Raw genomic sequence first — 14636 nt, 5'->3', positions numbered from 1 at the left:
CTTTACATACATAATTACCAAAACTAACGAGAACAAACTCTACATATAATCAAGAGAATTGAAAATACATTCATAAAAACCTGTAGATGAATTTTCATGGTAGCTTTATTCATAATCGCCAATAATTAGAAACAACCTAAATATCCATCAAAACATGAATGGATAAAGAAAATGTGGCAAACCAGTACAGTGGAATACTATTCAGCCATAAAAAATAATGACCTGATAACACACTGCAACCCAGATGAAACTTGCAAAGTGAAAGCCAGAAATAAAAGGCCACATATTATATGATTCCATTTATACAAAATTCCCAGAAGAAGCAAACTCTTAAACATAAAAAGTAGATCAGTGGTTGACAGGGGTGGGGGTGAGGGACAGGAGATGGGGAATGACTGCTAGAAGTTACGGAGTTTATTGTTGGGTGATGAAAATGTTCTAGAATTGGTGGTGATGGCTGTATAATACATTTAAAACCACTGAATTATATACTTTAAAGTGGTGAATTCTTTGGGATATGAATCATATGTCCATAAAAATTAAGTAAGGCATAAAGTTCTAGACATTAGACCAGAGGTTCTCAATTTGAATGTGCATCAGAATTCCCTGGAGAGGTTGGAAAATGCAGATTACTGTATCCCAGGCCCCCAAATTTGGAGCGTGAAGGTCTGGATTGGGGCTTAAGAATCTGCTTTTCTGAAAGGTCCTCAGTGATGCTGACACTGCCGGTCTGACACACGTTTTGAGAGCCACTCACTGCAGCAAAGGCAAGGTCTGAGCTCCTAGAGGGTAGGAAAGGCAGCTTTCATCTCCATATCTCCTAAGTCTGCCTTAAAAAGAGCCAACCTGGGGGGGGGGGGCGGTGGAGATAGGGAGGGATTAAAAAGGGAAAATGTTTGTTTATACATTCACAGGTTACTGATTTGTACATATAATCATTTTATTTAAATATTTGGGAGGTCCATGTGAAAATAGACAACTTAAAGTATACTTCTGGTGTTGTCACATGGAATAATTATTATTTTATAAATAATCATGATTATTTTGATTATTTTGAATCACTTCAGTATGTATCTCAATATATTATTTTAACCAAAAAGGAGATAGATCCTATGATTTAGGTATCATTCCTCAATATCAGAAAAACAAAAGGGCATGAGGGAAGGAGAAAGACACAAAGGCAGGCGAGAGAAGCACAGCATCCAGTACTTTTTAAAACAGCGGTCAGTGCTGTGGTGTAGTGGAAAAGTTGCCACCTGCAGTGCCCACATCCCATATGAGTGCTGGTTTGAGTCCCAGTTGCTCCACTTCCAATCCAGCTCTCTGCTACGGCCTGGGAAAGCAGTGGGAGCGCTGGCCCAACACTTTGGGCCACTTGCACCAGTGTGGGAGACACAGAAGAAGCTCCTAGCTCCAGGTTTCAGATTGGTGCAGCTCCAGCCATTGCAGCCATCTGGGGAGTGAATCAGCAGACGGAAGACCTCTCTCTCTCTCTGCCTCTGTCTCTCTGTAACTCTGCCTTTCAAATAAAATAAATATATCTTTTTTTTTAAAAAAAAAAAAAAAGGAAAAAAAACCTGCTGATTAACAAACTTTTCCCCCTCTAGTCCAAAGTGTAATTCTATATTTTGTTATATTTATTAACAGATCAAAGTTGTGTCTATTTATCTTTTAATGTTAAATAAAACAGCTATGAATGAGTCATCTATGGTCTAAAGGAGACAGCAGAACAATGCTTCAGCAAATTTTTCTCTCAGTATAGTCAACAGTTTACTAATTTGGAAGCACAAGATCAGAAAAACTAGTCACAGGAAAGTTCTGCAGACAATATTCCCTATTGTATTTTAATGCTTCTGCAGCACAAACTGTTCGATGTTCACTGAAAATTTCAGACCAGAACACTATATGCTCAGGACATGGCCCAGGACAGGGAAGTGGGGAATAACTGACGTGTACTCACCAGCTAGATTAACCCTGAACTAGACACTTCATCCAGACATTACAGTCTCCTATCTATAAAATCTAAACATTAGACAAGATGATCTCACAGGCTCTGAACTCAGTTTTTATGACAGTAACTGTAAATAGATCAAATAAATCCCTGTTTTACTACTGAAATTTGGATTATTGAAGAAAAGACTATAGATTGAGTTGAGTTACTGAGTCTGCAGCAAGGAAAACTGGAGCGAAACCAAAATCATCATGAGATGCTGAAATTCCAGGAATCTGGAACTTTGTCTCAGTCTTGTATACTCCTCCCTCTGACAATAATGGTTCCTAATCTTATAGCTTTTTTCTTACTAATTTCTTGCTGAAACTCTACCTCCAAACCCTGCAATTCTGACTGAAGACAATTTTATGATGGTACCCGTCTTCCACAGTCACACATCTAAGAATCTGCTCTTCACCCTTATCAAGACCTTCAGCTCTAGAGTCTTTCCATGCCCCTTGCTAACTTCACTTGCTCGGCACTGATTTCCTCCACCAGCATGCTAGCCTGTGAAAGATCTCCCCTAAACTTGCTCTGCCTGCCCTTTTCTTTTTCTTCCTGCCAAGTTTGGTAGTTACCAAGAGTGACCACACAGGGAAGCAGAGAACTAAGGCAAATGCACGTTCTCGCCTCTGGAGGGCTCTCAGTGCTGCTGTGATTCAGTTCTCTCCCAGTTCTCCACTGGAACTGGACACAGGGATTGCTGAAAATCTCCCCCATGCTCCCTCCCTCCACCCTCCCCACAGATAATGCTGCCTTTTTTGTGGAAAAGAAGTAAACTCTTGGACCACGAGTCCTTCAAACACTACCATCTCTACCTCAAGCTTTTTCTGAAACTTGTCCCTTACATCTCAGGACTATCTACTTAAATACTACATCTTTGCTACAAAGTAAAGTAGCTACAAGCCACATGCGACTATTTGGTTTTGAATTAATTCACATTAAATAAAATTAAAAGGTTACTGCTCTAGCTGCATTGGGCACAATCCAAGTTCCCAGCAGTGACACGTGATCCGTGGCTCTGTGGCCCTGTGGCTCCTGGCTCCTGCCCTGGCTCTTACAGATGGAGACCACCACCATCACTGCAGACAGTTCTCCTGAACAGCACTGCTCGAGAGCTTTACTACCTACCATGTCCTTCACTCTGTCTCCCTCATCCTCAAGTTCATCTTCATCTCTCCCACCCTGTCCTTTATTTACTTATAAAATAACTTGCTACCCCGCAGGCTAAAAAAAAAGTTCCTTCCTTTGGCTTGCTAGTCCTCAAGCTACCATCTTTTCCTTTCCTTTCAGATTCGATACTACTCGAGTTTCACTCCATTCCATTCCTTCACTTCCTACATCCTTACCCTCCGTCTAATAAAACTGTTCCTACAAAAGTGAAAATCAGAGGGACAGGCACTTGAACTAACAGCTAAGATGCCAGTTGGGATGCCCACATCCCACGTCAGAATGCCTGGCTTCAAGTCCCAGCTCTGCTCCTGATTCTAACTTCATCCAGTTCTCACCCTAGGAAGCTGGTAATGGCTCGAGTAGTTGGATCTTTGCCACCAATGTAGAAGACATGGATTATTGAGTTCCTGCTCCTGACTTTACTCTGGCCTGGCCCTGGCTATTGTGGGCATTTAGTGAGCAAACCACCATATAGGAGAGCGCCACCACCCCCCAACCCTGCCACTCTGATAAATAAATCTTTAAAAAGTGAAACTCAATGGCATTTCCCAACACTTATTTTATTTATATTTCTTCATTTTCCAATCCTGATAGTATTTCTCTTTTCTCCTTATTCAGTTTCCATTATTCTAACAATCTCTACATCTTTAACTTATATTCCATTTTCTCAGTATTTCTCTTAATTTTCTTATCCTAATTTTTGAGCAGTATCCATTAATCTTGTTCTGTGTTCTTTCTCCTTCATGATTCCTGCTTATATATCACATTCAAGTTCTATTCTAAGTTTTATTTTTGTAGTTTCTGCTAAGGACATTTCAATATATATGTCCTGCCAGCAGTTCAAACAATAATCTAAAATAGGCATTATGTTGTATGCTCACTTTCTCCTTGATTTTCCTATTTCTATCCACTCTCTCAGTCCCTTAAATATTGATTGATTGAACCTGATCCGTGCTGCATCCCGAACCAGGACAGGAGCCACCTCCGACCTTTGCACCACTTCTGCCCTTGCTTATTCGTTCTCAAGCCCTCGCGGGGCCACATATATCCATCCTTCCCCCTCCAGTTCCTCTGCCATTTTCTTAGCTTACTTTTCCCCTGAACTAAAAGATGCAATTCTCACTATGGGGTTTCCTACTTCTCCAACCTAAACTTCTAGATCCACCGCTTTAGGAGAGATCCGACAGAGCTACTCCTAGCCCAGGAGACACTAATGGCTCCCCCAGACCCACCTAGTAAAGTTTCAGCATCTTAGCTGGCATGCAAGGCTTCCATTTTCTGGGCCTCTCCCTTCCCACTTAGTGCCCTTGCCAAACAACGTGCTGCCTCCAAGCAAGCTTACACACGGGCGTGTGCTCTTCCTTCTGCCAGCAATGACCTCCATTCACATTTCTAACTGCCGCAACCCTATGGATCCTTTCCTGCACATGGCACATAACATGTTTCATGAAGCCTTGCCTCACTACCTAGGCCAGAAATCCTCTCACCTTACTCCAAGCTGTCTCTCTGAGATCTCTTTCACAGCACTTAGCATGTGTCAGATTTCTTTACGTTATCATTTGCATGCCTCTTTTACCCTCTAATCTACACTTAAAGGCACAGGTGTTATAATTTTCACATTTATACTTCTCAGGAAGAGATATAAAGTACATTGTACCATGTGCTAGGTCAAATATTTATGCTTGACAAATGTTTATTGAATAAATGACATTTTACAAGGTGTTACTATTACATATATCCTTCTTTAGACAGAACAAATGTAATACTGAAAGGTAACCTAAAAAATTAAATTCAGTATACAAAATTCCATTTTCCTGCTGATTTAAATGGGCCCTGAGGACCACTTCCACCATGGTTGTGGGTAGGAAACAACAGCTGAGATTCAATACATTTTAACTATGACAGCACTATGTTACACCATTCTCTGCTTTTCAATTCTGAATACTGAATAATATGGAATAATAATAATTGGCTTTTCACCCCCTCTTCAAACAGTAGAGATCAGTCCAGAAGCTAATATCCAAGCTTATTCTTGAGCAGTTTTTAAATTTTCACTTTGTTTTGTTTCTAAGGTAAGATTATCCTTGGCATTGTCAGAAGTATTTTTATACAAAGAAAATAAATAAAAGTGTTTTCCCTTTAGTAAGACATTAAATGTAGCAGTCTCTATACTTTCTGCTTAATTGCCAATTAATCTTATTGCAGCAAATACAATTTCTGTGATAAAGTGTCTCAGAAACAAATAAATCTGGGAAACTTTAGCTTTTATTCATTACACCCTTTGCTCAATTTGATTAAAAACTAGGAAGCCATATGCATCTTATCAATAATACAGAAAGTATTGTAGCTATACAGAATGAAGTTTACTCAATAGTAATCTATATACTACTAAAAATTTCCAGAGAGATCCAAAACTGGGGCACATATTTTATTTATTTATTTTTATTTGAGAGTCAAAGAATGAGAGACAGACCTACAAATCTCCCACCTTCTGGTTGGCTCCCCAGATGCCTGCAACAGTTGGGACTGGGCCTGGCTGAAGCCAGAGGCCAAGAATTCAGTCTGATTGTCCCATGTGGTTGCCAGGGACTCAACCTCTTGCACCATCCACTGTTGCCTCCCAGGGTGTACATTAGCAGGAAACTGAAACAGAGAGTGGAGCCAGAATTTGAACTCAGGCACTCCACTAGGGGATGAAGCCAATTGGTAGCCTAACCACTAGGCCAATGCCCACCCCCAGGGCACACATTTTAAAGCATAAAGTATGGAGATCAGTAGATTGCAGAAGAAAAGTGATCTTTCATTTTTCTGGAAAGAGAAAACAGTCTATGCAATGCAAAATAGGCAAAATTTCCAGCCCTCTTTAACCAAAAGCTTGTCTGGAACAAGAGCCTTTCTCCAACATAAAGCACAGTAAATGTTTTAGAGGAGGAGTGGAGGCCAAGGTTTGTCAGTTTTATATCAAAAGCAAGAGGAATCATTCCAGCTTCCACAAAATAACTTGCCTGTAGATCATCTAAGAATATAATCTTGTGAAGCTCAAGGATTTAAACACAAAGCATAAGTAATCCATGAGCTCTGGAGAGTTACCGAACTATTTCTGGTTTGCAATATAGGATTTCAAACTGTGACCTTTACTTTTATAATAGAAGCTCTTGGCAGGAGACCTACTCTTAGAATGAAGACCACTATGCCTTGACTCTAATCTAATTAAAACATTCTCCTAATCCTTTCAGTTGTTACTTTGTTAGCAAACTCTAAATGAATGTAGTATGCACATATTAAGAGGAGTTACCACTAATAAACTGAAATTTTGTGTACTTCAGACTTTGAATGTTTATGGAGAAAGTTACATGCACAGTTACATGCACTTTCTTTACATCATGAAATAGACATACAACTTGACTTTCCAAAAGTTACTCTCTAGCAAAAGAAATGTGTCACCTGCACACAAACATACGTCACTACTGCTAAAGTAATAACTGACACATCAAATTTCTAATGTAGTGAAGATGTATGGAGAAAGGTAAGTGAAAATTAGAGACCAATCATCTATTTACAATATTTTAAAAAATTTACAATATTGTACTAATACTACTTTTGGCAAGGAAAGAAATTTAAACTACCAAAATTCTAAGATAGACAACATAAAGGTTAGGTATTTCACAAATGTAGAGGGAGTTGTTTTACATGTTAAAAACATATGCATTAGTTATTCAAAAGTTCAAACAGTTCAGAATTATGAAAGTCATACCATGTCTGGCTTCATAAATTTGTTTATGTGAAATAAAATTCATGAGATTGCTGTAAAAAGGTAAGAAATCACATAATAACAAATGAGGAAGGAGTACAGATATTTACTTATGTCAGAATTTAAGATCATGAGAAGCTAGAATATTTTACTTAGGATTCTTACAGACCCTTTGAAATATTCCAACATAGCAATGTTGTTAGGTTAAAATGTATGCTTAGCTGAAAGAATACGCACGTTTAAAAATGGGACACAGCAGAAACCAGGTTAAGTCACAGAAAGTAAAAGAGTATCTTAGCATATTTAAGGGTCACATTTCACTAAGCTCAGCAAATGGCACTTCTTCAACAAAAATAATCTATCAGAATGATTGGTGTGCTTCACCATCAGGCTCTTTAAGATCAAGTTATTGGCCGGCGCTGTGGCTCACTAGGCTAATCCTCTGCCTGCGGCACCGGCACACAGGGTTCTAGTCCCTGTTGGGGCGCCGGATTCTGTCCCGGTTGCTCCTCTTCCAGTCTAGCTCTCTGCTGTGGCCCGGGGAAGGCAGTGGAGGATGGTCCAAGTGCTTGGGCCCTGCACTTGCATGGGAGACCAGGAGGAAGCACCTGGCTCCTGGCTTCAGATCAGCGCAGCGCGCCAGCGGCCATAGCAGCCATTTGGGGGGTGAACCAAGGGAAGGAAGACCTTTCTTTCTGTCTCTCTCTCACTGTCTAACTCTGCCTGTCAAAAAAAAAAAAAAAAAAAAAAAAAAAGACCAAGTTATCAGGGCTAGCACAGGGTAAGGCTACTGTCTGTGAGGCTAGTATCCCATATGGGCACCAGTTCATGTCCTGGCTGTTCCACTTACAACCCAGCTCCTTGCTAATGCACCTAGGAAAGCAGTAGCAGATGGCCCATACACTTGTTGCCACCCATGTGGGAGACCCAGATGAAGCTCCTGGCTTTTGACTTCAGCCTGGCACAGCCCTGGCCTTTGCAGCCATTTGGGTAGTGAGGCAATGGGTGGGAAAATCTCTCTCTCTCTCTCTCTCTCTCTCTCTCTCTCTTTAACTCTTTCAAATAAATAAATAACTCTTAGAAAAAAAAAGGTATCTTTGGCACATTTGGCAAACCCAAATGTTGAAAGCTTAGGCAACTCCTGGATGACCATTATCATTCCTGAATGGCAGACTTTTCTGAGTTGGCAGCCAGAATGGACCTCCTGGCTGTGAACTGGTAAATGCTCCAGCTATAGTGTTAGGAAGTGTGGACATCTCCAGGTGGCTATCTCAATGTGCACACCAATACATTTTTGCCATAATATGTGCTACTATATTGTGGCATTCCCAAAAGACTCAAAATTCTGTAACTGGAGCTAGATAAAACTAATAATTGTCATTTGAGGAATCCTCAGTCCTAACATCACTGGAGAAGAAAAATACACATAGATTTCTTTAACTTGTTCCAGGCACTCAAATAACCTAGGATGGCAAAACTTTTGCCAAAAATATAGGGGGGAAATATTTAAAGTGAGTTTAAATATTTCATGCCTTTATAACAAAACTCACAACCTAATCATACAATGAAAATTACCATGGCATCTAGGTAACAAACAGACTCAGGCAGTGAAGTTATAAACACCAAAGGAGATGGCATTCTGATATATTGACTAAAAAGCACCAGCAACAAGAAATAAGTACACATAATTAATAGCAGTAAGAAAGCACTTTATTTACCAAGCAGGTCCCTGTATCAGAGTTCTGAGTTATGTCACTGACAGTATACCACCAAGCTGACCTTTACCTTAAAAAGAAACAGAAAAAAGGTATTTATCTCAATGCTAATAATAATATTCAGGATTTAGACGCCACAAATATCTGTTACTCACAGTGCCTTATACTCCAAGAGAATGGCAGATTTAAAAAAAAAAATTGAGCTTGAGAATGAAAACTGAAAACTAGTAAATTTTGTTTTGTTCCTAAATTAAGGCATCTGCCTTGTTAACGCACCCAACAGTATTTGCCTTCCTTGATACGTCAGTCAGTGACCAAGAATTCCTGAGGATTTAGGTTAATAACCTTAATATCATTATGCATTACATATTCCACACAGCTCTTAATCACAGGGAAGGAACATTATCCACTCCCACTTTCCATCCCTATGGGATATTAGGCAATGTAGCATTCATTCCTTTCTCTGCCAAGTGCAATGCCTTGGTAACACATGTCCACACCCTGCTGGCTTTGCAAGAAGTCCAATCCAGCATTAAAGATAGAGTTCAATTCCCTATATAGGAACAAATGGAATTGTTACAAATCTCTGAAATAGTCCCTAATCTTGTATAAGCTGAAATGTATACCTCTTACTTAGATCAAAGAAGCATAACTTCAGAAGCATTTGCTTTTCCCAATCTCTGATTATACTTGCAATAATGGTTATTCTGATACTTACACACTGACAACAAGGACTAAAAGTGCCCAGCACAACTACAGATGAACTCAGATTTTTTTAAGATTTATTCAAAAGGCAGAGTGGCAAAGAAAAAGAGAGACAGATAGAGAATATGAAGCTTCCATCCATGGGTTCACCCCCAAATGGCCACAATGGCCAGGGATGGTCCAGGCCTCCCAAACTAAATGAAGAATTCCTTCTGGAGTGGGTTGCAAGGGCACAAGTATTTGAGTCATCTTCCACTGCCTTCTCGAGCCCATTAGCAGGGAACTGGATCGATCAGGAGAAGAACAGCCAGGACTCAAACTGGTGCTCTGATACAGGATGTCACAGTTGCAAATGGTGGCTTAACTGGCTGTGCTGCAATACCAGCTCCTCTTCCTGTCTTCTGACACCATCAAAGACTAAATATTGCAGATCTTTCAGCACATTCTTTGGCAGAGGGGGTTGGTCTGATAGCCACAATTAATAGTAGTTACAGCATCTCTTTTCTCACAGTGATAAATGACTCTGTTTCCTTTCCAGGAGGGGGGGGGGGGTGAGAAGAAGGAAACAGGAGGTAAGAGTCCTGGTATCCATGATATCTTATTTCTGAAGGTAAAAGCCCTTGAACTTTCTAGAGAAATCTTCTAAGCCAAATTAATAATAATATGTAGACCTCTTAAGGTCATAAGAAAAAAAATTTTTTTGTGATCTCAACTTCAAAGTACAAAATGAATATTCCTTTGGTTTAATATATTTTGGAAGGCAATTAAATTGGAATATAGTAATATTCATTTTATTTCTGATATTATATTCAAAAATTCAACTGAACATTTATACAAATCTCCCCTAAAAGAGTTTTTCATTTTTACAAAGTTTTTCTTAAAAACTTAAATCCTGGAGGCCAGTGCTGTAGTGTAGCAGGTAAAGCCGCCACCTGCGGTGCAGGCATCCCATATGGGTACCAGTTCAAGTCCCAGCTGCTCCACTTCCGCCTCAGCTCAGCTATGGCCTGGGAAAGCAGTAGCAGTTGGCCCAAGTCCTTGGGCCCCTACACCCATATGGAAAACTCAGAAGAAACTCCTGGCTCTGGATCAACCCAACTCCGGCCACTGCAGCCATCTGGGGAGTGAATCAGCAGATGGAAGACCTCTCTCTCTCTGCCTCTGCCTCTGCCTCTGTAACTCTGACTCTCTGCTTTTCAAATAAATAAATAAATCTTAAAAAAAAAACAAAAACTTAAATCCTGGTCCCCTTTGCTCAAGACTAACTTCAAATAAAAGAATAGGGAGTTTTAAATAATCCAGAGATTTTAATGATTGCCTTCAGACTGAATGGCATCAGAGAAAGCCCTTGTAAGCTTGGTAAGAGAAACACCTACAGTACTGTTGTATCAGCAGATATTTGCCATTTTTTTTGTTTGTTTAGTACATATTTGAAAAAATAAACTATTCTCACTCTCAAGTACAAACTTGGAAATAAAACAAGCTATCCCCACTTGGATCTACAGTGTATCAAAGAAAGAATTTGAATCTCAAGTTTTATAAATGTTATCTCAAAGATAAATGCTAATTAGAGAGTCCTATTTTATTTTGTATCCACTACTTTTAATGCTAGTATCCTGTGACTTAAAAAAAAAAAAAAAAAAAAAAAAAAAGCTAAATGGTAAAAGCAGAGGGAGAGACAAAGGAAGCCTATCAAGTATAATACCTGACTGCTAAGCATTTAAAAGAGTGATTGCAAGAGAAATAGGACTGGAGTAATTTTAGACTCTTACAAAGCAACTTGAGTGTAACAGTAATAGCTCTACTCAATATTGATACATATTAGCTAATATTTTGATTTATAAAAAAATCCACAGGAAAGTAAAACTTAGGTCACTATTTGCTTAAGGGTTTAATAGTCAATAAAATAATTCAATCTTAATCTTTAATATTTCACTTCTAACCATTTCATAGGAAAGTCTTGAAGAGAACTAAAGTGACTACTGAACTGAAGTGATAATTCTCACATCAAAATAAATCTTGTTGGGATAAGTGTTTAGTGCAGTGGTTTTGCCTACAATTGGGATGTGGTGTTCCATACATTGGAGTACCGGAGTTTGAGTCCTACCTCCACTCTTCATTCCAGCTTCCTGTTAATGCACATCCTGGGAAGCAACTGGTGATGGCTCAGGGACTCAGGTCCTGCTACCCACATAGGAGATCCAGACTGAATGCTCGGTTTTTGGTTTTGGTTGGAGAGTGAACTAGCAGATGGGAAATCTCTATCTCAGTGTCTGTCTCGTTGCCTTTCAAATAATTAATATTAAAAATAAATAAAAATAGGTCTTATTAATTTGCTAAGTTCCACATTTTATTATAATCTAAAATAAGTTCTATATTTTATTATATTTTAAAACTTTAGTGTACAATTAAAAACACTTTTTTAAGTACAGAATTTTTGGTTTGGATTTTGTTTTATCATTCCTTCTTTAAATATCTAATCTTGCAGGTCAAGAGTCAGGCAAATTATCTCACATCCCAAAATTCCATAACTGCATATGGCAATTATGCTTCCTTCTTGCTCCCTCTCCATCACATGTCAATACTCAGACATGAACGCATGTTCCTATCACTCTGCTATTTTTCTAGCTCACATTCTTTATTGAAACCTCAGATAGCTAAGTAAGTTCAACAAAAGTTTACTGATGATTAAGAATATACTATGGTTGGATTTTATTTTTCTGCTGTCTATTAAGCTCCAAAAATAAATTAAGTTAAAAAAAGAACATTTTGATTAATTCATGAGTCAATCCCCTATAATTAAGAAAAACAGTTCAGCCTACAAGGAATCGAAGCAAACAGGAATAGAGAAGGAGAGAATAATGAGGAACAGAAGTAACAGAAGGCAAAGGGTCAGAGAATATGGGAAATGGAAAACAGCCATAAGTAGTTATCAAGGTAATAAATGTACGACATACACATCACACAAAACAAATGAAGCAACGTGCCTCACTTTGAGGAAAAAGTAGGGAAGTAAGAGAAGAGGACAAATTATAACACTAAAAATAGAAAAGTTGGAAGAAAAACAGATGTTCCACGCTACATCCTAACACAGTGTAGTACTGTGGTTTCTAAAACAATTTATTGCAGAAAAAATCACAATGGAGAAAACTGCAACATGACACCTACCTACAGATTAACTGCAAAGGTGTGATGAAGCCCTCCTGCAAACTGGTTCTTCTGTAAGTTTCAACTTCTTTCCCCTTTCTTTAAGCAAATCTTAAATTCTCCCAGTCTCTAGTGCAAAGATAATAGCCTCCTAGACAATTCAAACTGAATTAGCAACAGCTTTGGTTTGTAGAAGATTAATTTTGTCCTTTATTCGACCTCTCTGATTTATAAATTTTCTAGAATCAATACACCAAATGAATGTGTATTGTTCTAGCTTTTTTCCTACTATCACAGAAAGAACTGACATTATTTGCTCCAAGTAAGTCTCCACTTATTTCTGAGGAAACTGAGACAAGTGAGTCCTTCCACCTACAAAGCTGAAAGCCTGAGGTTACCCCCAGCAACCTACGAACATCTCTATTGCTTTTAAAACTCTGTACATACAATGATTAATTGTTCTTACCCAATCTGTATGAAATCATCAAATAGTAGAAACAAGCAATTTATGGTTGATTGGAAATCTCTTCTACAGACTCCCTGATCTCACTTCTGTTACTGGTTTTCCTCCTCCAGAGCAGTGGCTCTCAAATGTGAGCGTGCTGGTATCAGAATCCCTTGGAGACCATCGAAAACACAGGTTGCTGGGTCTCACTCTTTCCCAATACCCACCCCGTCACCCAGGAGGTTCTGATTCAACAGCTCTGGGCTGGGGCCCTGGAATTTTCATTTCCAACAAGTTCCCAGATGGGGCTGAAGATGCCAGTTGGAGGCCTACAACCTCTTTCCCCTTTCACTAATTCCTGTAACCAAATCAATTCTCAAAGCAGACACTCAAATGATAACCCAGGGTTCTCACATGAAAACTATTGAGTTCAATATGTAAACCACTTTGAGAGTCTTCATTTATTCTAAGCTCATCTCTTGGCCAATTTAGCAAACCCTTTCCACAGTTCTCTGCCACAATACCAACTCAGTGTTCCTTCCAAACACTTCATTTCTAAGTCCATTTCAGAAGTTAAATCATTTAAACAAGCAAAAAAATACCAATATCCAAAGCATGTCTAACAGTTTTTTTTGTTTGTTTTGTTTTGTTTTTTTAACTTTTATTTAATGAATATAAATTTCCAAAGTACAGCTTATGGATTACAATGGCTTCCCCCCCTCCCATAACTTCTCTCCCACCTGCAACCCTCCCCTTTCCCACTCCCTCTCCCCTTCCATTCACATCAAGATTTATTTTCGATTCTCTTTATATACAGAAGATCAGTTTAGCATACATTAAGATTTCAACAGTTTGCTCCCACACAGAAACATAAAGTGAAAAATACTGTTTGAGTACTAGTTATAGCATTAAATCTCAATGTACAGCACACTAAGGACAGAGATCCTACATGAGGAGTAAGTGCACAGTGACTCCTGTTGTTGACTTAACAAATTGACACTCTTGTTTACGGCATCAGTAATCACCCTAGGCTCTTGTCATGAGCTGCCAAGGCTATGGAAGCCCCCTGAGTTCACCGACTCTGATCATATTGAGACAAGGCCATGGTCAAAGTGGAAGTTCTCTCCTCCCTTCAGAGAAAGGTACCTCCTTCTTTGATGACCCGTTAACAGTTTTTACCATGTGTGGAAATGAATATACAGTGAATATACTATATTCTCTTCCCTGGTCTTATTAGACTGTTCTAAAAGATACAATGAAGATGCCATTAACCAAGTATTTACTCAGTGAATAGATATTTGAAATATATTCCTCTCATGTAGCAGGTTTTTAAAGAAAGTGATTGTTGGTAACTACAGTTTGATGCTTGGTATCCTGCCCAGGTAGAAGGAAACTAAAATGTGAGAGCAGGACGCAGCCTTCTGTTCAGGTATTTCTAGAGTTGAACAGTACACAGTATGTTCAGTACGCACAGGTGCTCAAAAAGTAGACAGAAAGACTAAACTACTCACTGCCTGTTAAATTTTTCAGACAAAATATTTTTACAGATAATACTACATACACTACATACTAATACACTACTAATACACTACATAGCTAATAGTAACATTTTACCCACTCCTTTGAATCAAATATTTGCTTAAATCCTCCAAGTCCTATGAGTATATTTTAAAAATTTGCTTTTATTCATGTTTAATTTTTAAATACTAT

The 14636-nt window shown here is 38.8% G+C and overlaps 1 protein-coding gene across 41 annotated transcripts in view; it reads right to left on the bottom strand.

The window, feature by feature from the left end:
• DISP1 (dispatched RND transporter family member 1) overlaps positions 1 to 14636 on the bottom strand; it is a 195130-nt gene that overhangs the window by 85787 nt on the left and 94707 nt on the right. For 3 of the 41 annotated variants that reach the window (XM_051821358.2, XM_051821372.2, XM_051821364.2), the window contains one exon: positions 8633 to 8699. The exons of the other annotated variants lie outside the window; for them this stretch is intronic. The gene's annotated coding sequence lies outside the window, so the exon portion shown is untranslated. The remainder of the gene's footprint in view (positions 1 to 8632; positions 8700 to 14636) is intronic. 41 annotated transcript variants of the gene reach the window in all.

This window comes from Oryctolagus cuniculus, chromosome 13, assembly GCF_964237555.1.
Source record: "Oryctolagus cuniculus chromosome 13, mOryCun1.1, whole genome shotgun sequence".
In the NCBI taxonomy this organism is placed as follows: Eukaryota; Metazoa; Chordata; class Mammalia; order Lagomorpha; family Leporidae; genus Oryctolagus; species Oryctolagus cuniculus.
This window is presented reverse-complemented; position numbering and strand designations above follow the sequence as displayed.